We start from the raw sequence: 26,973 nt of genomic DNA, 5'->3' as shown, positions 1-26,973 counted from the left end.
CAAGACAAGGATGCCCACTCTCTCCACTTCTCTTCAATCTAGTATTAGAATGCCTAGCTACAGCAATAAGGCAAGATGCAGACATAAAGGGGATCCAAATAGGGAAAGAAGAAATAAAACTCTCCCTCTTTGCAGATGACATGATCTTGTATTTAAAGAATCCCATAGACTCCACTCCCAAATTACTCAAGCTGATTCAAAACTTTGGCAAAGTAGCAGGTTATAAAATTAACCCCCAAAAATCAATGGCTTTTCTATATGCCAACAATGAGAAAAGTGTGGCTGAAATTAGGAAAGCAACTCCATTTGTAATAGCCCCACAAAAAATAAAATACCTAGGAATTAACTTAACCAAAGAAGTGAAGGACCTCTATGATGAAAACTTTAAAATCTTGAAAAAGGAAATCAACACAGAACTTAAAAAATGGCAAAACCTCCCATGCTCCTGGATTGGCAAGATTAACATCGTGAAAATGGCAATACTTCCCAAGGCTATCTACAAATTCAACGCGATACCTATCAAAATTCCACCCTCATTCTTCAAGGAAATAGAGGAGGCAATCCAAAAATTCATATGGAACAATAAAAGACCCCGAATAGCAAAAACGCTCCTCAACGGAAAGAACACTGCTGGAGGAATATCAATACCAAATTTCAAACTCTACTATAAAGCCATAGTAATCAAAACAGCTTGGTATTGGCATAAGAACAGACCTCAGGACCAATGGAATAGAATTGAAAACCCAGAAATGAACCTACAGACCTATAGCCATCTAATCTTCGATAAGGAAGCTAAAACAATAGAATGGAAGAAAGACAGCCTCTTCAGTAAATGGTGCTGGCAAAATTGGTTAACTACATGTAGAAAACTAAAGCTAGATCCTTATATATCACCCTGCACCAGAATCAACTCCAGATGGATCAAAGACCTTGAACTCAAAGCAGACACTCTGAAAACATTACAGGATGGAATAGGAGAAACCCTAGGTCTCCTTGGCTCAGGTCGAAATTTTCTGAATAGAGACCCGGAAGCACAACAAATCAAAGAAAGGTTGGACAAATGGGATTGCATAAGATTGCAGAGCTTCTGCAGGGCAAATGACATAGCTGGCAAGATCAATAGAAAGCCCACCGATTGGGAGAAGATCTTTACTAGCCATACAACGGACAAAGGTCTCATATCTAAAATATACTTGGAACTCAAAAAATTAAACCACCCAACAACAAACCCTCAAAGAATCAACTGCCCAATAAATAAGTGGGCGAAAGACTTAAAGAGAAGCTTCTCTGAAGAAGAAACAAGGATGGCCAATAGACACATGAAGAAATGTTCAACATCCCTAGCCATAAAAGAAATGCAAATCAAAACAACATTGAGATATCACCTCACTCCAGTTAGAACAGCAAAAATCAAGAACTCTAATAACAACAGATGCTGGAGGGGATGTGGACAGAAAGGAACCTTACTTCATTGTTGGTGGGAATGTAAACTTGTTCAACCACTTTGGAAAGCAGTATGGAGGTTCCTCAAAAGACTTCACATAGATCTCCCCTATGATCCAGCAATCCCACTTTTGGGCATTTACCCAAATGTTTACAAACAAGACCACACTAAAGCTACCAGCACAACTATGTTTATTGCAGCATTATTTACCATAGCTAAGATATGGAACCAACCCAGATGCCCCTCAGTAGATGAATGGATCAAGAAAATGTGGTATATATACACAATGGAATTCTATGCCTCCATCAGAAAGAATGACATTTCCCCATTTGTTAGGAAATGGAAAGGTTTGGAAAAAATTATATTAAGTGAAGTAAGCCAGGCCCAAAGAAGCATAGGTCCCATGGTTTCCCTTATTTGCAATATCTAGTATAGGTATGAGTCAAGCGGAAAAGGCCAGATAATGTGATGCTAGGAAAATGAACCCTTAAATATGTATTTTAATGTTTTCGTTTCTTTCATGCATGTATTTCTAATGCATTTATAAGATTATTTCTTTGTTGCTTTGTATGTCCCTCCCCCACAGTGTAACCCCCGCTTTCACTATATTTGATGTCAGTATATCATGTGGAGGAGATGGGGACAAACAAATCGTTTAAGGATTCAGGTGGACCTGTTGCAACAATGAGAAGTACAAAATGTCATGTCAAAACCAGCTATACAATTTCGGTGTGGGGGGGAGAGGGGGGTATAATTGGGTGGGGGGAGGGGGGTAAAATTGGGTGGGGGGAGGGGGGAGGCAGGGAAGGGAAGTGAAGGGTAAACAAAGGAGGAGGCTGCAATGCTTGGTAAGAAATGTATGCATTATCCTGCCCATGTAATTGTAGCCCCTCTGTACAGTATGTTCTGAAATAAAATAAAATACAATTAAAAAAAAAAAAAAAAAAAAAAAAAAAAAAAAAAAAGAAGCTCAGGAACATCACCCAGTTCTTGAGTTTAAGTTCTAGAACAGCATACGTGTGCACGCGCGCACACACGTGTGCACACACACACACATACACAAACTTTAGATTTTTATTTCTTGGAGTATTTGGAAAATTTGAAAACTGCGGATTGTAATAAGAATATATTTTATTTTTTGAGATTGAAGTTGATTTTATTTTTTCTCTGTGTACTTCTATAATTATCCACTGTACAATGATCAAGCTTGCTTAATAAAGGTAAACTTCATAACAATTATACCTCCTTTACATAGACTCCATATTGTAAGTTTCTTAATAAAAAATTTTAAAAATATACTTGGGGAGGTGATATAAAGAAGAAAATTATAAAGAATATATTTTATTAATGAAGTTTTTAAGGCAAATTATTTGATATAACATTCAAATATCCAAATTAAATGAAATAATACTCAAAGTATTACTGTTTCTGTTATAACTCTGAAAAGAAATTTTAAGAAAGTATTTTGAGACATATTAACCAGTCCAATTAGCACAAAGCACTCATTGAATAATATTAACATACTTTTCATACAGCATACTAAGTTTCTCATAGTGAAATCAAGCAATTAAAGCAACCAAGGATTAAAATTCTCTGCTACTTGAGCTTTAAAAGCTCAGCAAAGAATGTGGCATTCAGTACCAGAGAAGACATATATATATATATATATATATATATATATACATACATACATATTTATATATATATATATACATATTTGTGTATATATGTACATATATATACATATTTGTGTATATATGCATATGTGTGTGTGTGTGTGTGTGTGTGTATGGCCTAACAGTTAATATACATACAATATAGTTTATAGCAAGTACAAAATTCTGTTTGAAAATAGGTTGTGTTATATTACATTGTTATATATATATTTATGTATATATATCTTTGTGTTACTTCAGAAACTGAATTCTAAACCCACACATTCCTATATTCTTTCTTTCTTTCTTTCTTTTTCTAGTCATGGGCCTGAACTCTGGGCCTGGGCGCTGTCCCTCAGCTTTTCAGTTCAAGGCTAGCGCTCCACCACTTGAGCCATAGCACCACTTCCGGCTTTTTCTGCTTATGTGGTGCTGAGGAATTGAACCCAGGGCCTCATGCATGCAAGGCAAGCACTCTACCACTGAGCCACCTTCCCAGAGCCCTCTTGTATTCTTTTAAAACATGACATGTCACTGCCCAAATATAGTCAATAATGAGAATTTTGAATGGAAGAGGAGTAAGCCTAACATTTTAAAACAGAGTACATATTTAGACTAAAATAACATCCTATTTTCTTGTACCATTTCTAAGCTATTACCTATTTCTAGAGCAAATTAACTTTTTTCTGTTTAGATAAAATATTAGCAAAAATCTATTTATAAAAACCAATTTTTGCCCTGTGTATTTTATATGTATATGTATATATATATATATATATATATATATATATATATATATATATATATATATGTTTTTCTGAATTAGGGAAGGGAAGGGTAACAACAAAATGATGAGATAAAGGACGAATCAATGCAACAGCAATACTTACAAGACAATATGTTGGAAATAAACTTTACAATTTGGGGGAAGTTAGGGTGGGGTAGGAAAAGTGGGAGGAAAATGAGGGAGAGAGTAACAATGTTCAACAAGAAATGTACTCACCTATCTTACGTATGTAACTATAACCACTCTGTACATCACCTTGACAATAAAATTAAATAAAAGCCAATTTTCTCCAAGAATACAACTATCAGAGTATGTATTTTATTCTCTTATCTGTTTACATTAGTATAAAGTTGTTTTCCAATGTCTGAATTCAATGATCACTGCTGGGTGCAGGTGGCTCACACCTGTAATCCTAGCCTCTCAAGAGGATGAGATCTGAGGATCATGGTTGAAAGCCAACCTGGGAGGGAATGTCTGTGAGACTCTTATCTCTAATTAACCACCAGAAAACCAGAAGTGGCTCTGTGGCTCAAGTGGTAGAGTGTTTGCCTTGAGCTGAAGAGTTCAGGGACAGAGCCCAGGCCTTGAGTTCAAGCCCCATGACTGACAAAAATAAAAAGGTATTGCTGAAAAAACAAGATAGGAAGACTTGAGCCAAGCATAAGGACTCTCTTGGAGTACTACTTTTAGTGTGCAACTTTGGGTTCTCTTGACTTGATCAGTTTCTCATCTGTTTTCTAATGTTACCAAATGAACAGACTGGTGCACAGGACACAGGACACAGGACAATCTCCTTTCTGTAACTCCTTTCTGTCACTACAGGTGGATGAAGGAGGTAGTAGAAATGACAATGAGAATGGACCAAGTCACAAGCAAGTGGCTGTTCTGCATGGTGAGAAGGGTAGAAGTGTCTTGTCTCTTCTTGTGACCTGCTAGCCTGAAGGTCAAATACAAGATGTATTTGTGCATATCACAGAGAGAGATTACATGGTATAGGAGAAACCCCAAGGGATTCAGAAGCTTGCTTTGCATTTAGAATATATATACTCTAGAGAATGAATCAGGGTCTAAGAAACTTACATGGTGTCCTGAACTGATTTAATTTTCTTTGTGAAAACCTACCCCTGAAAGGTTTCATCATCTTTCAACACTGCCACACTCAGCATCAAGCCTCCAGATATGAACTTTTGGACCAAACCTTATCTGACAATACAGAACACATAGTATACTCTAGTGTAATAAAGAGAGAAGGGGAGAGGTACTCTCTGGAGTAAATTTCTTTGCAATGCTCTTTGCCTGGGATATGAGATGCTATGGTTCAACTAGTGAAAAAGATGACTCTGCAGGTAGGAAATCCTCTGGAGATGGGACACAGTGGTTAAAGTTTCTGGGACGTATAGGTATGCTTTAGCTCTGGAGACCAAAGAAAGGAGCAGAGAATACAAAGAATAAGGAATATATGTGACCCTTTAAATTAGTGACATAGGAATAAATTTGGGACAATTAAAGGCATGGAAACTTGCAGTCTCATTTTATTTTTTTTCTTTTGTTTTTAGTCGGTCATGGGGGCTTGAACTCTGGGCATGGGTACTATCCCTGCACTCTTTAGCTCAAGGTGAGGGCTCTACCACTTGAGCCAGTTGGTTTTCTGGTGGTTAATTGGAGGTGAGAGTTTCATGGACTTTTCTGCCTGGGCTGGCTTTGAAATGCGATCCTCAGATCTCAGCCTTCTCAGTAGCTAGGATTACAGGCGTGAGCCACGGGCACCTGGCTGCAGTCTCATTTTCTTTGCTACTTAAAAACAATATTCTCAGTGCTAGGAAGGTGGTTCAGTGGTAGAGTGCTTGCTTCATATGCATGAGGCCCTGGGTTTGATTCCTCAGCACCACATAAGCAGAAAAATCCAGAATTGGCACTGTTGTTGAAGTGGTAGAGCGCTAGTCTTGAGCTGAAGAGCTGAGGGACAGTGCCCAGGTCCAGAGTTCAGGCCCCACATCTGACAAAAAAAGAAACAAAAACAAACACACAATATTCTCCACAAGCTTTACTTTTCCTGATTCTGCATCTGGAAAATATCACAGCAATGGAGTTCACTGATGTGTCTTGGGATGCTGATTCACAATGGAAGGAGTCTGTTGGCACAGGCCTGGCTCTCAGGTGCTAGGTGAATGTGGAGAGAGAGTTGTCCTTAACTTGTCAGGAGGTAGAGAAGAAGTTTACCTTGGTCCTCTACCTTTTCAGGCCTTAGAGCATCCCTTTCCATTCTGCTTCTCTGTCTAGTCTTGATTAAAAGGTCGCTGCCCGGGAATGAGATAAAGAATATTCCCATGGGCTTTCTGCACACTTCCATGGCCTTCAGGAGAGGAGGGTGATATATATGTTCTCCATTTCTTATCTTCATTCTTTGTCCAAAACCCAAATTCTTGGACTAGGCATAGCTCTGAGGTCAACCATAGAATTGTGAAGATCGAATATCTCTCTCCAGTCACTAACCTCATCCCATACCTGTAACAATCATGCTACAGGTAGTTTGGCTTTAATTATATCCAATAGAACAACAGAAACCCAAACCAATGGCAATCACATCAGAGTTCTAAGAAACCAAGTTATTAGGAATGGAGACATTATTATATTCCTTGACCTTTCATCCAGTGTTCCATATGTATGTGAGAATGTTAGATAGTGTGGTTTCATAAGGAGAAAGGAAATTGTCAATGGTTGGAGGAGTGGCAGAGCTCGGAGAATGTCAGCCAATGAGCGAAAGCATGAGATCAAGAGTTCCAAAAGAAAGACAACTAGCTAGGTGCTGGTGGCTCACGCCTGTAATCCTGGCTATTCAGGAGCAGGAGATCTGAGGATTATGGTTTGAAGCCAGCAGGCAGGAAAGTCCATGAGAATCTTATAGTCTATTGACTACCAAAACCACTGGGAGTGGAGCAGCTATCTCAGTATCCAAACCATCAGGGCCCTCAGTCATTTTACTCCTATGAACACTTCCATTAGAATAAACAGAATTCTAGGCTACATCCCATCTCTCCAGTTCTTCCCAGTTAACTTCAAGGATTTGAACCACAGTCAGAGGTCACACAGTCACTTTTATGTCCTACTGGATTTTTTTTAACGTTCGAAAGTAAGTTTTATGGTAATCTTTTGGGAAAGAATCCAGTATTACCTAAAACGATTGGCACAGTAAAATGTATTTTAAATAACTGGAAGATTTTAGGATGTTGACAATTGAGAAAAAGGATGATATGTAAATATGTAGGCAGAGATAATTTATTTCAATAAATCTTTCAAAAGCCTTACCTTGATATGCCAAAAAAAAGAATAAACAGAATTCTGCCAACAAAATACCTAGAGATGCACAGACATAAAAACAAATGGTAAGTACTAAGTAACAGTAACTGCATTCAATAGACACAACATGAGATATGTGGAGAAAATGGGTAATGGAAGAGGTCACTAGGGTGATTGCTTTATAATCAATAAACTGCTACCTCTTTTTTAAGGGTATTTTTCCTAAGACAGTTGTATATTAGAAAAGAGAGTTTACTTAAAACATGCAGTAAGGGAATACAGTTTATTATAAAATACATGAACATATTTACACCATTAAAAAGAGAACACACATTTTCAAAGCAAACTGAATCCAAACAATTTAAAATTAGAATTATTTACACTGCGTGTAGGACTAGCAAGATGGCAGCTCCAAGTTCAAGAATTCATGTCTCTGTCTCCTCAGAGTTCACTTCAGGAATCAGCAATGTGCATCCAGCAGGGCTCTAAGTGGGTCAACAGAGAACAGACTATCGGGTAGCTCAGGCATGTGGGAGGTCAGAATTCATCAGCCAGTTTCCTAACAGGAAATCAGGTAATTCCTGATTTAAGCTTGGAAGCACCAAGGTTTGTCTGATGAATTCCAAGTGCAGTCTTTGGACAGCATTCATAAGTCTTTTTTTTAAATAAGTTTTTTTATTGTGAAAATACTGTACAGAGGAGTTACAGTTACATGAGCAAGGTAATGAGTTCATTTCTTATCAAGCATTTTGTTGCCTCCACCTTTGTTTTTTCCCTACCATCTCTTCCCTCCCACCTCCTCAACTATACTCCGCGCAATAAGCAACACCCCTCCCTAAGCCACACTTGAGCAGGCTTTAGCAGCAGTTGCTCTGATGGTGAACTGGAGTTGGAGGAAAGTGTGCTCCTGGCCTGGGAGCTACAGAGTGTGAGCCCCTCCCATCTGGGCCTGCTGAAGAGAATGGAGTTACAGGTTTTATGATTTGCTTGGTTTTTTTTTTTTTTTCATTTTCGGATACCTCAATTGTTTATCTATGCAACTTTCTATGGTTGTCCTCAACTTTTGAAATTTGTTTCAAATCTTTTACTCTTATTTAGTTTCTTTGAAATATGTACCCCCATCATCCTTTTTTTGGTCTTGTAACACACAACCACTTCGTTTCTGTTGGTTTCACTACTGTTTTGATTTCATTGTTTGCATGTTCTCTCCTGACTTCTGTTCATTTTACCTCTGAGTCTCTGTCCTGATTAAGGATGTCCTTTCCTGCTTTGCATCATGTCTGTATAAATATTTCTTATGTTCCAGAAATGATGTTACCTTTAAATGTTTCATTAAATCTTAGAACTTTCATATTTTTAGTGCCATTTATCTCTGCTGATTCACGTTTTTCCATTATATATCTTTGTATGTAAATTATATCAATAGTTACTATCCCTTTGTGATATAAAATTGATTTTAAGAGGATTAGGGTTTACCAAAATGTTTTTATTTTTTTTATTTTTATTTTTTAATTTAATTTAATTTTATTTGTGAACATACTGTACAGAGGAGTTACAATTACGTGGGCAGGATAATGCGTACATTTCTTACCAAGCATTGCAGCCTCCTCCTTTGTTTACCCTTCACATCCCTTCCCAGCCTCCCCCCTCCCCCCAATCCCGATCCTTCTCCTTCCCCCCCCCCCCCCCCCCCCCGCCCCCGCACCGACGTTGTAAAGCTAGTTTTGGACATGACAACTTGTGCTTCTCATTGTTGCAACAGGTCCACCTGTATCCTTAACCAAAATGTTTTTAAACTCTCTTGGGCTTTTGCCTGGTTTGGACTCAGTCTCTTGTGTTCCCATCTAGGATTCTTTTGTAAACCTTTATTACAGGCATAAAAGTCCCCCCATTTAGTTTTCTAATGTCACATTAGTGAATGATAGCTCTATGTAAACAGGACTGGATATGACCAGTTTCTCACTGGGTCTTTTCTTCTCTGACTAAAGGTGGAATCCACAGCGCATGGAAACTGTACATATTCCCAACTCACTCACTAAGAAACACTGTAGCGCTGAGGAAGGTTGGACTGTCTTGTCAGATTCTGTTCAGGAATCCATCTTGATTCAAGTTTCCTGATGGAAAAGAGATATGAGCTTATGCCAAGCAGGACTGATGATAAAGGAAAAACTCTGATCATTTCAATTTTTCCCTCAAAACAGTTATGGTGATGTGTGCTTTTGAATATGAGGCCTGGGAGGTGCCTGTCAGTGAGTGTATGTGAAATGTTTGTCAATATATTTGTGAGAGTCCATTCCACTATAAAATCTATATCCATGTGCAATACTAGTGTGACATTTTAAACAATCCATTACCAATATATTCTGTACATAATCATTTCATAGAGTTCTTACTGGAGCTAAATCTAAAGCATGGATCTAAGAGTATTTAATATGCATGTATGAGAGCAATTAATAGCCATGTTCCTTAAGTGGTTATGATGCAGAGAAAATGTTCCAGGTGTTTGATCCTGGACAAGGAAAATTTGAAGTTAAGCACAGGCCCATTGTTGATGCTCTAGCTTTAGGTTTACATTCATCATTCCGCCATTAGTTTCCTAGCCGTTATATCAGGGATTCTTGCTAATAAATCCATGTTTATCACTGTGATAACTCACAGAGGGATGTTGCTTGAGTCGGGCCCAGTGGTCCCAAAACACAGGGTTTAGTCAGCAGAAGATATTCAGCAAGGTAGAGTGAGCATTCTCATCCCCAGAGAACACCTTCATATGCCTCCAACCTGAATCTGACCCAAGATCTGTTTATTGAATTCATCTGGGGTGAAGTGCATCATTGTATTTGGAATTTTGATTAAAATGGGATGAAATTGGGGATAAAGGCTGAAATGATCCAGTAGATATGGGTAAGTTCAAGGGCTTCCCATCCTATGATTGTATGAAACCATTTGCAATGTTCTGTTGAAGGCTTTGGTTCCACAGACCTAGTATGGGTGTGAGAACTCAGAGAAATAAACAAGACAACATGAGCACGACTATGATGTGAACTGTCACCGTAACTAATGGATCATCACTTTCAAGTAACTTTCTGTTTATCTTTCTAAGGAGGATTTTGTAGAGAATATGATTCCAACAATATCGAAGAGGATGGTCAGAAATATTTCCAAAATCCAGGAAGAATTCAACAAGAGCTGTCAGGTCACAGCTGCCTCTTTGGAGACTGAACAATTGTAGTATGAAATCAGAAAGAAAAAGACAAGATGTGCAGAAGTCTGATTTACTCTTTCCATATTTTTTATTTTCAATGTTTATACATGCAATATAAATTGCAAATATGTATAACATCACATCAACGAAAGGAAAATGATGTAAAATATTTGATAAATAAAATTATTGCATTTAATGTCATCTTAAAAACCCAAATAATCAAATCCCTTAATGATATATAAAACAATACCTGTTCTCACTAGAGAAAAGGTATGTTAACATCAGCTTCTTATAACAAAAATAAGTGAAAGCCCTACCTCTAGTCTGTCTAATTTAGGTCAGGTGATCATGGAAACAAAAAAATGTAGAATTATTTATTTTCTAATCATACACAATGAAGGAAATAGATAATAGAGTTCTTTTCCACCATAAAATTATTTACACCCATTTATTTATCTAGAAACACTAGCTTGAGAGGTAGTGATATATTCCATTTGTAATAATTTTTCTCCAGAAAACAATCGTATGTCTGGAGAAAATAGTTGAAGAAGATAGTTGCATACATCTTTTCTGTTCTTTTGAGTCTCAATCACTAAGAATTCCACATACTTTGGGATAATCTTGGTCTCCTGAATGGGCTGATGAATGCATTAAAATCAAGCCTCAGAACAACTTCTGCTTCCCAGGCTGTACCTTCTTCCTCTTCTCATGCATTAGTAGTTTCTTGCCAAGTGTGTAAGTCACCTAATTCAGACGACTGATGAAGAGCTGTTAGTCTACTGAAGAAACATGTGCTACCATTGGCGATGCCAAAAATTAAAGATTCTCTCTTCTTAATGACAATTTTCTGATTTTTCCTTATAGTTGGTGTCATGTCCTTAAAAGAGTCAGGTTTCAGTTGTTCCAAAGTGTTTTGTTGTGATGCCACATTGCCATTCTCTCCTTCAGTCTTTACACTTGTGGGTGCATCTTCATCCCAGGACGTCCACTCCTCCATATCTATATGCTTTGGAACTGAAGAATAGTCAACTGTAGTTGGCAAAATTATTTGGTCTCCACTTAAAATTTTTCCTATGCCAGACCTACACTTTAGTCTCTTTAGGAATGACAATACCGTTGCCAAGCAGGTACAAACTTTAAGTAGCTGAAACTGAGTGATGGGCATGGGAGGAATCAAAATCCACTGCACAGATGAGGAAAACAACGTGAGGTGTCCAGTTACACAATCCCACGCCTTGCACTGGTGTCATGTGGACTGCACAAAGTTGCTGGTCATGAGTGCCCTGTGGGCTAGGACTGGGATTTTGGACAAACTTGCCGTGAAAGATGAGAGACCAGGCGTGGGACAGCAGGAAGGACTGGCAAATGTCAAGATTTGGGGTTTCCTGTTATCCCACAAGCCCACCTTCCTGTCGTGGCAAAGGCCCTGGGGGCCTGAATCACTCCTCTTTCCCTATTTCGATGAGCAAGTAATAAGAGGTTCTGAGTGTTCTGGCTTTGTAGATGTCTTTTCTTTCTGTGGTAGTGGAAGACTTTTTTTCTAGGAAACTAAGTATTTGGTTTACCATGGCAAACACCAAAGCCATGAGTTTTGCTTGGCGGCAGTCTCTGGAAATGATGCACAAGAGATTCTGGGTTGGGTATTAGCAGACCAGGTGGGACAGGATTCGCTTACTCACAAGCTCAACCCTCAAGGCAAAACTGCTGTGGATGGGCCAGAGGATAGTGTAAAGTTGTCCCTCACCCTCTGTAACTTATAACAACTTTGCACTTGTAATAGCTCTGCCTTTTCTATCCTCCCTGGTTTACAAGGCACTGCCAGAGCTGGTGGATTGAAGCTGTTTTCTCTGGGATTATCATGTGTACTCTGTGCCCTGGAGAAGTGAGGGGATAATGTAACCTTGGCTTTTATAACCCTTCACACCTTACTGAAGGTTGAGGACTCAAATTTCCTTACATTTGTGTGGCCTGTGTCAGGTGCCTTTCTGTGGCCACACACAACACTAGAGGATTGTAGGAAGGTGCTGTTGGGCCTACGGTACAACTGCCCTCCCTATTCCACTGATTACACCTTGAAGAACTGACCAGATTCAGGAAGAGGGGTCTTCTGGGCAGCAGGCCCAGGTCACTGCTACTCTCATATCCATGCATTAAGTAGGAAGCACCAATGTGTATTCCTACTCCAGCCGGGCCCTTACCAGTTCTGTTCCCTGTCTTTACATCAGCCCAGTGGCCTCATGTCTCAGTCTATCAATGGGTCTATGGGAACATTGGAAATCCCTCTTATTGACATGGTTCCAGCTCTTTGTCTCACTGATGAAGGGGATTTTGACAAGTCATATTAGCTTTAAACTTGTGTTTGTCATCTCTAATGATGGCATTGGTGTGAGGATTCCATTCAGTATTTTCCATAATCACCTAAAGTAATCCAAGGCATAAACCATTCACAGTTAGAGCAGGTTGTGGTAACCACATTGCCAAGATGGCTCCAGTTAAATCCAGTATTTTTATTTCACTCATTGTGATGAGAATCTGGAAGTTTCTGTCTTATCTGTCTTGTGTATGATCTCCACAGACTTCAACTCAGGCAACCATCTGAAAATAGAGAAGAAGCCTTTGGTACCCCCTCTGGGATGGATTCTCTGCAAACAATCTGATGGGGAAACCAAAGTGTCTTCACTCCAGGTCTGCTTTGGGCCCAGAATTTCTCTGAATCATTGCCCTGTGCATTCCAAATCCATTCCGGGATTTCCCACATGGCTCAAAAGGGTCTCTCTGTAGAGCAAGAAACTGGAGCTGCAGGTCTTCCATGTCTGTCACTGCTAGAGGGGCCACAAGAACCCATGTTGAGAGACTCTACACTGTATTCCACTGTGTCTGGCTCTGATCTGAACTTCCCTGACAATACTGTTATTATGCCATGAACAATATGGCCAATTACAATTTTGTGCCTAAGTAGAACTTCCTCCAGCAGACAAAGATGAATCATGGAGCCAGGTCCAACAATTTTCACTTAAGCATTCCATGTAGGGATGTTTTCCCTTGGTCTGGCTGGCCAGGGGATAAGCAGTTACATACTGGAGAGGCCTAGGCCAGAGAATACCTTCCATTTACCTCAAGTCTAGTGCACTGAGAATCACTGATGCACACACCTATCCTAATGCCAAAATGATACTGGCATTGGATATCTTGACCTGACCTCCCTTGGTGTTATAGGTCCCTCTACTCAGGGTTGATCCAGAGAGGGTACTGCCCATCACAACCAACCAGGGGTTCAGAGGCAGACAGTCAGATTGGGTCAATGTCATGCTAGCTGCAATGCCATCCAAAATGGAAACACCATCCTGGGATGCAGGAGACCACGGAGATTTGCATTTGTGGAAGCCAGGCTCCTGGGTCTGTTTATAGATTAAAGCAAGTTTTGTTGTTTTATATAGGAAATGTTAGACATGAATATCGATATTAAAATTCTGTTCTTCCAGTAAAAAATTAGAATTGACTGTGGTTATATCTGGGGGATCCACACAACCCCAGAACAATGGAAAAGATTCCTGATTTAGGAAGGACCTCACTGTTGTGGAGAGAGTATCCTTAATCTGTCCTCCAATTATATTGCAGACTAAGATTACAGGAGGAGTTTGACTAGGAGAAACGAAACAGGCACTATTCAGGAGAAAGGAAGCAAACAATGGAGGGAGTTGGATGTGAAAAAGTTCTGGACACAGTGACTTTCCCTTAGAGGAAGAGAATGTCATATATATTTTCTTCTGGTCATATTGGTGGGATTGGATGGCCAGGAAAGTCTGTTGGAGATTAGAGTCTACTTTCCTCATTATAGCAGAGAAGCATTCTAGGCCTTGAGAAGGGAGTGTAAATGAATATGGTGATACATTCCATAAAGGGGGAGCAGCATGGGTCACCTCAACTCTTTCCTGTCCTGTCAGCATCATCATAACCACCACTTATGGCCACTGAGAAGATGTCCTCTCCAGTAGCAAAACAAAGCAGCTCCTACCTGCAAGCCACTGATTTCCCTTTCATGCCATTTCAAAAAATCTTTTCTCATTGTTATTTCTGAGCATCTACTTTGAGCTCTTGACATTGCTTCTTTCCATCTTATGAGTTTCACCCTGAAGGTTCTGTTCTTGTTTGGACAATGCAAATACTTTGAACCCATGTCCAACCCTCTTCCTTTTTATCCATGCCTCAGTTTCTGACATCAGGTTGTACCTCTGAATTATTCTGAGCAACCCCTAATGGTTAACTGGAGCACTGGGCTGTGAGTCACCATACCTGGGTCTGGTTTGCTGCAGGGGACACTAGGTTCTGCTCTGAGCGCCTCACATAATGTTCGCCAATACCATTTATTCTCTTTTCTTCACAGGTCAAGGAATCCTTTTTTTTTTTTTTGAGTCCATAAAGAGAACTAAGAATATCCACGGTTTTGAAAAAGAGGAAGAACAATGTGAGTGTGCAGGGGAATTGACAGAATGTAAGGCTAGGAAGTTCATCCCTTACCAATGTGTGTGGCAGACAATGTAGGGGGGTCCTGACCACTTTCTCTCAGGCCACCTTGGAAAAGAATGAGACAGACCCAGGCTCCCTTTCATGCAGGCAGAGTAGCCATTAGCCTCAGCTTGGCAGCCTGGTGGGCACCTAATAGATTGTGATCTCCAGTAGAGGACAGTACACAATTTCAGACCAGTTTCGACTGCTCAAGCATGGGTGGAGTCCTGTGGGGATCGGGGATGAGCTTGTATAGACTTTTCATATGCATGTAAATGTCAAGCACATATTAAAACCAGTGGAAATTCAGGGCAATTATGATGTGGGATTTTCTTTTTTAAGATGGAATTTTGAAGTCTTTATTACTTAGTTAGCAGGCTGCCTGCAGCAAGTTGTTACAAAAGCCTGCAGCCCCTAAATACACATAACACAGCTGGGAAACAGGCCAACAAACCAACAATACCAACAAACCAATTTAGCTTCAATGGAGAGCTGAACTGGGATGCCATGATGACTGGAGGCTAGCCAGTAGACAGGACACAGGATGGGATCACGGAGACACACACAGCATGGTGCAATGCCACCTGGGCTGGTCCGGGCCTAAATAGTGTCAGGGCGGGGGCAAGTCCACAGAAAATTCCTAGTCCCAGGCACTGGTCTGACAGGTTTAATAACCTATCAGCTAAGTGCCTGACTGTCTACAGGGATCTGGGCACGCCATCACCTGGGAGGCAGGGACATCTCCTTCCCCAGCATGAAGACAAGATGCCAGACCCTACCATCCACCACATGGCCAATATGGTACTGGCCAGACCTAATCTCCCTACTTCATTCCCCCTTTTTTCTTATGTACATAAAATCAAATAATTGATTTTTCTGTAAGAGGGTCGAGTATTTTCCCTGGGCTGTTTACTCCTGTAACTTAAGGAGTCTCCAGAAGTTAAAGTTGGCTCCATATGGTTGGTACCCATATAGTCAGGGACTTTGAGCTTTCTTTCCCAGGGCAGGCAGGGTATGATATACAAATCTATGTCCTACAGAAACAATGTCCTTCTTTTTTTTTTTTTTTTTTTTTTGTTTTATTGTGAGAATACTGTACAGAGGAGTTACAATTACATGGGCAAGATAACAAGTACATTTCTTTTTTTTTTTTTAATTTAATTTTATTTTATTTGAGAGCATACTGTACAGAGGGGTTACAATTACATTGGCAGGATAATGCATACATTTCTTACCAAGCATTGCAGCCTCCTCCTTTGTTTACCCTTCACCTCCCTTCCCAGCCTCCCCCCTCCCCCCCACCCAATCATACCCCCCTCCCCCACACCGACATTGTAAAGCTTGCTTTGACATAACATTTTGTAATTCTCCTCAGAAACAATGTCCTTCTAATGTGGGATATTGTTACTTGTGGATATATTGTGAATATGGTTATCCTTTCCTTGTGTATATTATGCTTTCCACATTGGTAAATAAATACCATTTATTAAATTTTAAATATTAATAGTTCTTTTTTATTGTGAAAATACTGTACAGAGGGGTTACAATAATAGTTCTTATATTCTTTTTATACAAGCATGAGGTACATGAAACCATGCTATTCTCATTATATTTATCAATATCATTTCACAGTGTTTTTTTGAGAGGCATAGGCAAGGTTTGATGCTGTTAGAGAATTGTTTTCACAAAATAGAGATCTCTAGGAAGCTGTCTTATTTGAGATATGGGGTTTATCATGGATTACATACAGAGTAGGGGTGTAGAGCAGGTTTTAGTGTCACCTTTCTCATTACAGTTCCTATTTCTTAGAAGCCACATGTGTTGTTGCATGTGTTGCTTTTTATCCCAGAAAGATATGACCCCCCCCAACCCCATCTTCTCTGCTTCAAGAACACTGTCAGGAAAGCAGCTCCTGAACCTAGATGTTTACTAGGATATTTGTTCCTGTAAGATAGGAGCAAGTAGACAGTCTGCAAACAGTAAACACCATTTGCAGAGAAGGAGTGGGCAGGCCTAGCTTCACTCTGGAGCCAAGCCTTTGAGGAAGTCAAGACCCTAGGTTAGCTTCCAATGCTTAGGACACTGGTGTTTTTTGTATGTTCTTCCTTTTCCTTGCCTCACTATCCACATTTATTAAAGCTCCTGAATAATTTTTTACCCTAAAATTCCAGTACAGATTTGCTGGAGTTACTTGATAAGGACAGCAAAATGAGGAGAACCCATTGAATGCCCTGATAGCTTCATTTATTTTTGCCTAAAATACAAATGTTGCTGTCTTGGAATTTTTTTTCCAATTGGGTTAAAATTTACCCCAGTGAGCCCTTCCTTCTCTTTCATCTCTGTAAGTGCCTCCTAAACACCCATGAGAGTATAGGTAGCAGATTTGAATAGAGACCCCAGAGAGGATAGTGACCTAAGGTCCTGAGCCACAGATGAGGGAAATTTTTCTAAAAATGAGCAGCTCAAATCAAGCTTCAAGGTCAAAGGACAGGGTCCACCTTAGTGCTTATCCCTTTCTTTTTCAGCTAGAAAGGTCATTTTAAATTGTCCAGAAGTTTAGCTTCCCGTGTTTATTGTATGATAGCTTTTTCCTTAAATCAAGCGCATCTATTGCTTTCCAGAACTTGTATATGAACTAAAACACATATAGAAAAAAAAGCACAGAGAAAGGGAGACCTTAGTGAACTTTTTTTTTTTGTAGAATATTTGATAAGAGATTACTTTTGGCCTATTCCCCTGTCCCAGCTTTGTTGTGAGGCAGAAAGTTCTATGGAGTCTCCCCTTGGTTCCTCTACTTGGGAGGACACTGTCATACCCATTTGTGCTAATTATGTGTCATCATTGGGATTCAGAAAATACATGGTACAAATGAGTTCACTCTCATCACCCATTTAGTCAAACAGTGTTTGACTAACACAGGCAGTGCCAGCCTGGGTTCCTGAATCATGATGGTGAAGGTTGGAGTGAACGGATTTGGTTGCATCGGGGGCCTGGTCACCAGAGCTGCCTTCAATTCCAATAAGGTGGACACTGTGGCCGTCATTGACCTATTCAACAACCTGAACCTCCTGGTGTACATGATCCAGTATGACGCCACCATGGCAAGTTCAATGGCATGGTCAAGTCTGAGAACTGCAAGCTGGTCCTCAATGGTAAGGCCATCACCATGTCCAGGAGTGAGATCCCGCCAACATCAAATGGGGCAATGCTGGGGCTGAGTATGTGGTAGAGTTCATGGACATCTTCACCAAGGTGGAGAAGACCTGGGCTCACCTGAAGGGCGGTGCCATACGTGTCATCATCTCTGCCCCATTGGCCGACGCCCCGATGTTTGTGATGGGGGGAGGATGAACCATGAGAAATATGACAACTTGCTCAAGACCATCAGCAACATGTCTTGTACCACCAACTGCCTGGTGCTGTTGGCCAGGGTCATGCACGCCAAGGTCATCCAGACATCTTTGGCATCATGGAGGGCCTCCTGACCACCACGCACACCATCACCAACACGTAGACCACAGACGGACGGTCAGGCAAGCTGCAGCATGATGGATATGGCATGGCCCAGAACCTCATCCTTATGTCCATGGGTGCTGCCAAGGCCGTGGGCAAGGTCATCTCTGAGCTCAGCGAGCAAGTGACTGGCATGGCCTTCCACATGCCCACGCCCTCCTTGGTGGACCTTACCTGCCGCTGAATGACATTAAGAAGGTGGTGAAGCAGGCGTCCAATGGCCCCCTCAAGGGCATCGTGGGGGTACACTGAGGACCAGGTGGTCTTCAGTGACTCCCACTCTTCCGCCCTCTATGACCACTTCGTCAAGCTCATCTCCTGGTACAACAATGAATATGGCTACAGCCACTGGGTGGTTGATTTGATGGTCCACATGGCCTCCAACTCCCTCACTGTTGGGGATGGCGCCCCCCAACTAGTCCCCTGACACACAGAGAAGCCCCCCTCCTCACCGTTTTCATCCTGGACCTCCGCCCAAAGGAAGGGGCTCAGAGCCCTGATGTGCCCACCACCACACCACCAATAAAGCTGGCTGTACCTCCCCTGCCTCCACAAACAAACAAACAAAAGAAAAATACTATTCTCTGCCTTCTCACAGAAAGCAGCTTTGGAGATTGAGACAGTTCAATTACTGAGTAGTAAATTTTTTTCCCTCTTTTTCTGTCTGTCATGGGGCTTGAATTCTGTGCCTGGGCACTGTCCCTGAGCTCTTCAGCTCAAGGCAAATGCTCTTCTACTTGAGCAACAGTGCAATTTCTGGTTTTCTGGTGGTTAACTGGAGACAAGGGTCTCATGGATCTTCTTGCCTTGGCTGGCTTTGAACCTCCTCAGATCTCAGCCTCCTGAGTAGCTAGGATTATAGACATGAGCCACCAGCACCTGGCTAATAGCAACTTTTTTTTTTTTTTTTTTTTGGTCGGTGGTGGGTCCTGAACTCTAATCCTGGGCGCTGTCCCTCAGCTCTTCAGTTCAAGGCTAGTGCTCTACCACAAGAGCCATAGCGCCACTTCTGGCTTTTTCTGCTCATGTGGTGCTGAGGAATCGAACCCAGGCCCTTGTGCATGCAAGGCAAGCACTCTATCACTGAGCCACCTTCCCAGCCCTAATGGCAACTTTTATATACCATATTTATAATAATTTAGTGTCATATAAATTCCATAGTGTGCATTGTGTAATGGATACATAAGTCTCAGGGAATGAGGCAAAATGATACATTTTTTTTGCAAAGCAAACTTCAAGCCCAGGGAGCTTCAATTGAATATTTCATCTGAATATTTCAAGTAGAGATAAGGCCCATCTTGTACACACCCTTCTAGAGCACAGATCTGGGTAAAACACCACCATACCATTTCCCTTGAATGAGAACAATGTCACTCCAGCCACTGACACTATAGACAAGCAAATTAATAGACCAGATGTTCCTGAAATTACCTTTCCAAATTTGACATAAATCATCAGAAACATAGATTTAGCAATGTTTAGTAGAGAAACTAGGATTTCAGAATAGGTGCCATAGGGTTGATCAGGACATGATCCCTGCCATTCATGCATTGCTGAGAGAGTGGGAGAATGGACTTTGTCTTGTGTCTGAAGAAGTTGCTTTTGGTGATAGTGGTACTCTTGGGATAGCAGGGCTTGGGAGGTTATAAGAGAAAGTTGTGTGGTAGGAACCACAAGCAGTGGCTTAGAAGAGGATATCTCTTAGACTGTGACAAAAAGCCCTACAGATCTCTGCAGAATGAGATGATGGTACTGAGTTTTGTTGAGAAAGACATGAACAGAGATGTCCATGCCCAGAACAGGGAGTAGCCATTGCTCATTCTCAGCTCTGCTTTTACTACTGGATCAGTCAGTTGCTTAGACCAGTAGTCAACAGTGGTACACATCTTTCTCCACTAAACCAAGTCACTATGAATTGAACAAACCACCTGGCCGCCAAATGTGAAAATCAGAGGCATGGGAAGCCTAGCCCAACCAGAAGCCCTGCTCTGCACTGATGTCACCACAGTTTGCTGGGCTGTTGGGAGGTAGTGAAAAAAACTGGCTTCCATTGTAAGAACCTGGAGGCCTCCACTATTCCCTGATGGTGTGTTGACCCCCATTTCCAGTTCTGTCAGCCTGGTCTTACATCCTTGATGACCAGCAGCTGTAGAGTACCCCTTGCCCCTAATGGCTTCAGGATCTTGATGTCTAGCAGTTGTAAAGCTCCACCTGAGTGGTTTTCTTTGCTTTTATAAACTCTGCTCCATTGGAGGCCTTGACTGTTCTTAGTTTGAGGTAGCCCAGGGCAAGGCAGTCTCCTGCCAGCTAATAAAACTCCTTTGTTACTTTGACCATGCCTCTGTGGATTTTCTCAATTCCAAGGTCATTTCATCTGGAGGCCCCAGTGAGATAATCCATTTGGATTGCGTCAGGACTTAACTCCAGGAAATTCCCTCGTTGATGAGCGCCTCAGCCCTCAGGGGCAGCTGCTGAGAGATGTTTCTCAGCTCTGAGGTTCCCTGAGCCTCCCTTGAGGGTCTGTTTTCTGGGGACCAATGTGGACAGGAGTTATTTAGATTTGGGGAGACTTAGCATAAGGCTGGATGCAGCTCTACTTCCTGAGTCTGAGGCCAGGACAAGACATTGCCATGTCTCCTTGGACTTCCTTGAGAAGTCATGTGGGTTGTGTTTGGGCTACTTCTCTATGTTTGTTTGTTACTAGTTTTATCTATGTTCTGTATACTCCCCCACTTACTCCATTATTCCAAGATGGGAGAAGGAGCCTCTGTATGTTCACCCCTGGAATGTATGATTAACAACTTCTTTTAAACAAAGGTCTTCTCCCAGCTTGGATATTCCTGTAGTCCTTATCACTTTAAGACCCTCTGTGAGTTAGAGTGGCCTTCTTTTGATGTTGGATGGCCTTCTGAAGGAACTTTTGAGCTCCCCACAGCATATAGGGTTCAGTGAGTCACTTTTGGAAATCTTGGACATCGTTATATTATATTATGGCTTAAGAAGTGTTTAAAACAATGTCCTAAATCAATTCAACTAAAGTTCTTGTAAGCAAAACTGTAACTGAAAAATCTTCTCCTCCAGTGTTATAGGATCCCCCAGAAGAAGATTTACTGGTGTACCCTCCCCCTTATTCTGTGCCATCAGTGCCTCTGATGTTAAGTCTCCTCCATATCAGAAGTGGTTCCTTGTACCAGCCTGAGGGCTTGCCTGAGCATCTGACCACAGCCCCCTTTCTACTCCCTGAGATAGGTGCCAACCCCTGGGGGAGACTGTGGGCAGGCCCCCTTTCTAATGTATGTTCCCTTTACACCTAGTGACTTGTATAACTGGAAACAACAAAACCCATCCATTTCTGAAAAACCCCAGGGGCTCATCTCATTATTGGAGACAATATTCTTCCAACACCAGCCCACCTGGGGTGATTGCCAGCAACTTCTACAAGTGCTTTTCATCTCTGAAGAAAGGAAGCGCATCTGGTACAGTGGCTTGAAGACAGTCCTTCTTTCTCCTGACTCACCCAAGCTTGGACTACAATAGCAGTTGAGGTAGAGAGGTGCTTACCAATGATCACCAGACTCTGTTAGCAGGGATATGGGCAGTGGCTAGGAAGCCAACTAATTTATCTAAGGTGAGTGAGACTGTACAGCTCCCCAGTGAGTCCCCCGCTGCTTTTCTGGAATGGCTCTTGGAGGCCTATAGGACCTATTCACCTATAGATCCTGAGGCCCTGAACTGAAGAGCCCTAAATGTGGCCTTCATTACCCAGTCTGCCCCAGATATTAGAAAAAAGCTTAAAAGGTTAGGAGGTGTGAGCTGGTAATGGTTGCCCAGTGGGTGTTTGATAACAGAGATACCATGGAGGAGAAATAATTTAAAAAGGCAGTTCAAGTTTTAGTAGCAGCAGCAGGATAGAGAGCAAGAAACCCTCACTTGATGGCATAACTCATTTGCAAATGACTGTAGGGAATCTCTAAGACTAGACCAATGTGCTTATTGTAAGCAAAACGGACATTGGAAAAAGGAATGTCCAAGGAGGAGAAAGAAGGGAGCTCAGATTCTAAACCTGGGAGAGGATGCAGAATGATGGGGGCAGGGCTCTGTCCTCAGCCTCCCAGAGCCCATGGTAACATTACATATAGGGGGCAAAAGGTATCCTTGTGGATACTAGAATTGCCTATCAGGTATTGAAAAAACCAGATGGACCAATGACTAAAGAAAGACTAAATGTCCAAGGGGTCACTGTAAAGATTGAATCCTATCCATGGTTCCTGGCTAGACTAACTGAGCAGGGAAAAGGAACGATTACCCACTCCTTTCTTGTCATTCCAGACTGTCCTTATCTAATCCTGGGATGAGACTTATTGAAAAATTTAAAAGCCAAAATTTCTTTTCAAGAGGAATATGTGAAATTATCATTAGAGGAAGGTCCCCCAATTAGTCTGCTGGCAACTTGTCTCCTTGGAGAAGACTGCAGCTGCTTCCCCCAGAAAAAGACTAAGAGCCTCAACCTTTGCTTAGTTACTTCTAAAACAAGGTTCCTAGGGTTTGGGCAGAGACTAATCCACCTGGGCTGGCAGCCCACTGGCCACCCATCAGTGTCCAATTAACCAGTCAGGTACTACCTGTAAGAGTGAGACAATATCCAGTACCAGCAGAAGCAAAGAAGATGATTGAGGTTCACATTAAATGCCTGAGGAAAAATGGAATTCTTGTCCCCTGCCACTCGCCTTGGAATATATCTCTTCTACCTGTAAACCAGGCACCACTGATTGTTGACTCATGCAGGATTTGAGAGAAGTAAACAAGCAGGTGGAGACCATCCACCCTACAGTACCTAACCTTATACAGTGTGTTACCTCCAGAACAACACATTCACACTGTGTTGGAGTTAAAGGATGCTTTCTTCAGCCTGCCATTGGCCAAGGTAAGCCAACTCATACATGCTTTTGAGTGGACAGACCCAGAAGGAGGATTTTCTGGACAACTGACTTGGACCATGTTGCCACAAGGTTTTAAAAACTCCCCCACCTTATTTGATGAGTCCTTGATCCAGGACCTTTTAAATTTTAGGCAGTTATACCCTGAGACTACTCTTATCACAAGAGAATTGGAAAAGACCTTCCCTATTGAGACACTTCTGTCTGGATAGAGAAAACTGGAGGATGGATGGATATTCATCCCTCAGGGCCTGGGATAGACCTTAGTTTCCCTGACACATCAAAATACTCATTTAGGGGACACTCACCTGAGCAAAAACATTTCTTCTTTCCCCATTTAAAAGATCTAGTCTCTGATGTGGTGTATAGATGTGTAAATTGACAACAGGAAAATGCTGGAAAGATGGAACATGTGGAGAGGGTGCATATGCGAGGAACCTTACCTGGTGAATTTGGGGAAGTGGACTTCACGGAAGTAAGTATGGGTATCAGTATCTGTTAGTACTAGTGGATATGTTTTCAGGCTGGGCTGACAAAAACCGAAACCGCTTAGGTAACAGTTAAAAAATTACCCCATGAAATAATTCCTCAATTTGGCTTACCCTTAGCAGTGGGGCCTGGCTTTCACTGCCCAACTTATTTAATTATTAGCTAAGGCCCTAGGAATAAATTGGAAATTAACATTGTATTTATAGTCCTCAATGTTCCGGACAGGTGGAAAGAATAAATAGGACCTTAAAGGAAACTGTAACTTAATTAATACAGAGACTGGCCATGACTGGGTAAGCCTCCTCCCTTTTGCTCTCCTTCAAGCAAGATATACCCCTTATGTTAAAGGATTCACTGGCTTTGGAATAATTTATGGCAGACCACCGCCTTTGGTTCCTAAACTTGGAGAAGCTATATTAACAGAAACGTCTAACCACAATCTTGCACAGTCACTGCAAGCTTTGCAACATGTTCTTTTATATGCCTCTCCTTTGGTGGCCCAGATTCACTGGCCTCCAGAGAAAAACTCCACCCACTCTTTCTCTCCTGGACAGCTGGTATGGGTAAAAAGCCATCACGCTTCTGAATTGTAATCCAAGTGGCAAGAAGCTTAATCATTCTAACTATACTGTCAGCTGCTAAAGTTGCGGGAAAACATCATTGTATCTATCACTCACACCTTCGTACAGGTGGCCTGTTATCTGCTGGATCTGTTGCACTCTAAATCTGTCTAATGTTGGAGGGGGTGGGTGTATGAGAGGGGAGTTTAGGATTTGGCCCATGAGGATGTAAAAATCAATGATTTGATTTGGAGGTGAAGACCAGTGGGGTAATGTGAGAATCAAAGGTGTGGGGAGTCCAGCCTGGATGAAAGTCCCAACCCACGTGGACATCATTCCTCCTGCTTTTGGAGGAAAGCAGCTCAAAATCTGCTGCTGCTACTGCAGGAACTTGGGTGGGTGAGGTGGCTCAGCTATTCCCCGGACCCAATGGGATGGTGTGAGAACCCAGTGTTGACCTCCACTTCCAGTTCTGTCAGCCTGGTCTTAACCATCCTTGATGACCAGCAGCTGTAGAGCACCCCTGCCCTTAATGGCTGTAGGATCTTGATGTCTAGCAGTTGTAAAGCCGCCTTCTGTGTGATTTTCTTTGCTTTTATAAACCTCACCCCATTGGAGGTCTTGGCTATTCTTAGTTCTGAGGTAGCCCAGGACCAGGCAGTCTCTGGCCAGCTAACAAAATTCCTTTGTCATCACTGACCATGCCTCTGTAGATTTTCTGGACTCTGAGGTCATTTCAGGATGTTCATGCCCAGAATGAGGAGCAGTCACTGCTAGTTCTCAGTTATGCTTTCACTATTGACTCAGTTGTTCAGATTAGTAGTCAACAAACACTGGTACACATCTTTCTTCACTAAACCAAGTCACATGACTTGAACAGACCACCTTGCCCCCATTAAGTCTTCACCCAGGGATTGTTAGTCTAAGACTGAACTAATTCATTATGGTCATACCATTTAAGTAGGTTGTCCGGGAAATGATAGAGTTCTAAGGAAAATGGGAGCCCAGAAGACCACTAGCTCTCTTAGAGAGTGCCCTGACCTCTGTGAGGCTCACTTGTTGCAGTATATATATACTCTGTGTGTGATCGCGCACGTGCACATGCGTGTGCGTGCTGGGAGAGGAGGGACTCAGGGGTGACTCTTCTGGCCTTTCAAGGGTTTTTTCCCTCTTTTTGAGAAAGTGACAGTTTTCAGTCAGGATTGAAACACTGGAGCCATAAAGTTGGATCAGCTCTGTGCCCTTCTCTTGGCTTGGGCCTGCCATATAGCAGTTACTGTTCCCTCATAGCATCTGCAGTGTGAGAAAAAAAATTGAGAAATAGAGTGAGGGAAATCCTTTGCTCTGGAGTGCAGAGCATGAGCTAAGGGACTGTTATTGAAACCCATCTCTCCAGAGAACCAATTACATTTCCCTTCAGTATTTTCCCTCAGTGTGTGACTGTGGGCAAGTTGCTTCATTGACTGTAAAATATAGAGCCAAGTAGGACCCCACAGGGCTGATATGGGTGAGTAACCCCTTTGTAACCTTTATACCCTTCCTTTCATGACTTGCAGCCACCCAGTCTTCTTCCCCTACATTTGTCTGGCTCACTCCTGAAGGCTAAGTGTACTTATGTACACTTAGCAAGCACTAGCCATTTTCCCTCATTTGCTATATTAAGCCTCACAACCAAAAAGTATTAAGTACATACTATGAATACTCCTATTAATGCTGGGCTGGCAATTGAAGCAACACGTGAAAATCTCTCAGACTGATGTGGCCTCTGAGACCTGGCCTTCCACTACTAGCATGTCAACAGTTATCTGATTCTTCCAGTCTGCTCCAGCAGTGCATCAGACAAGTGCATCAACAAGACCATGGGAGCCCATAGACTTTGTCGTAGCTATTTAAGCCCCATCCCAGCAGCCTCCTTCCTAGTTGATCCTGTCTCATCCTCTAGATTTGATAGTTAAGGCATTTGTGTTGGAATGTCCTGAGTTCTGAGGCAGTTGACAGTTAAGCAGACCACAGGGATTCAGTGCTTACAGGAGGGGAAATGTGGGCCCTAGGCCATTTAGCAGGGCTTTATCTGGAACAAAGGTGGTGTCATTTGGACCAGGGATTTAAATTTAGACCAAAAGTTAAATTAATGTCTGGATTCTTCTCTACACAGTTTTTTTTGAAAGTATCAAAGATCTGTTGATACTTTAGGGCAGGAAGATTTTGGAAAATGAGAATATATGGATTTAGTGTCCAGGCCATGATCTAGTGGTTCCAGGTGCTCACAGCTCTCTGTCCCCAAGGAACAAGATGTGTTTTTTTTCCTTTCCTTCCCCACCCTCCCCAGTTTTGGGCTTGAATTCAGGGCCTGGGCACTGTCCCAAAGCTTTTTTTATAAATCACTTTGAGCTACAGTGCCGCTTCCTGTTTTCTGGTGGCTAATTGGACATTGGAGTTTCACAGACTTTCATTCCCAGGTTGGCTTTGAAGCACAATCCTCATATGTTAGTCTCCCAAGTAGCTAGAATTACAGGTATGAGCGACTGGAACTGGACCAAGTCATGTGACTTACATTGAATTTATTATTGCCAGTGTTGTGAT

General features: G+C 41.8%; 2 pseudogenes; one reads left to right on the top strand and one right to left on the bottom strand.

Moving 5' to 3' along the window:
- Positions 1 to 10,756: 10,756 nt before the first annotated feature.
- Positions 10,757 to 11,893, bottom strand: LOC138808482 (receptor-binding cancer antigen expressed on SiSo cells pseudogene; annotated as a pseudogene).
- Positions 11,894 to 17,839: 5,946 nt separating this feature from the next.
- LOC138808241 (glyceraldehyde-3-phosphate dehydrogenase-like) lies at positions 17,840 to 18,831 on the top strand (annotated as a pseudogene).
- Positions 18,832 to 26,973: the final 8,142 nt, after the last annotated feature.

Source organism: Dipodomys merriami, unplaced genomic scaffold (assembly GCF_024711535.1).
Source record: "Dipodomys merriami isolate MVZ:Mamm:240054 unplaced genomic scaffold, mDipMer1.0.p SCAF_45, whole genome shotgun sequence".
NCBI classification, from domain to species: Eukaryota; Metazoa; Chordata; class Mammalia; order Rodentia; family Heteromyidae; genus Dipodomys; species Dipodomys merriami.
Note: the sequence above shows the minus strand (reverse complement) of the source record. Positions and strands in the feature narration are given on the sequence as shown.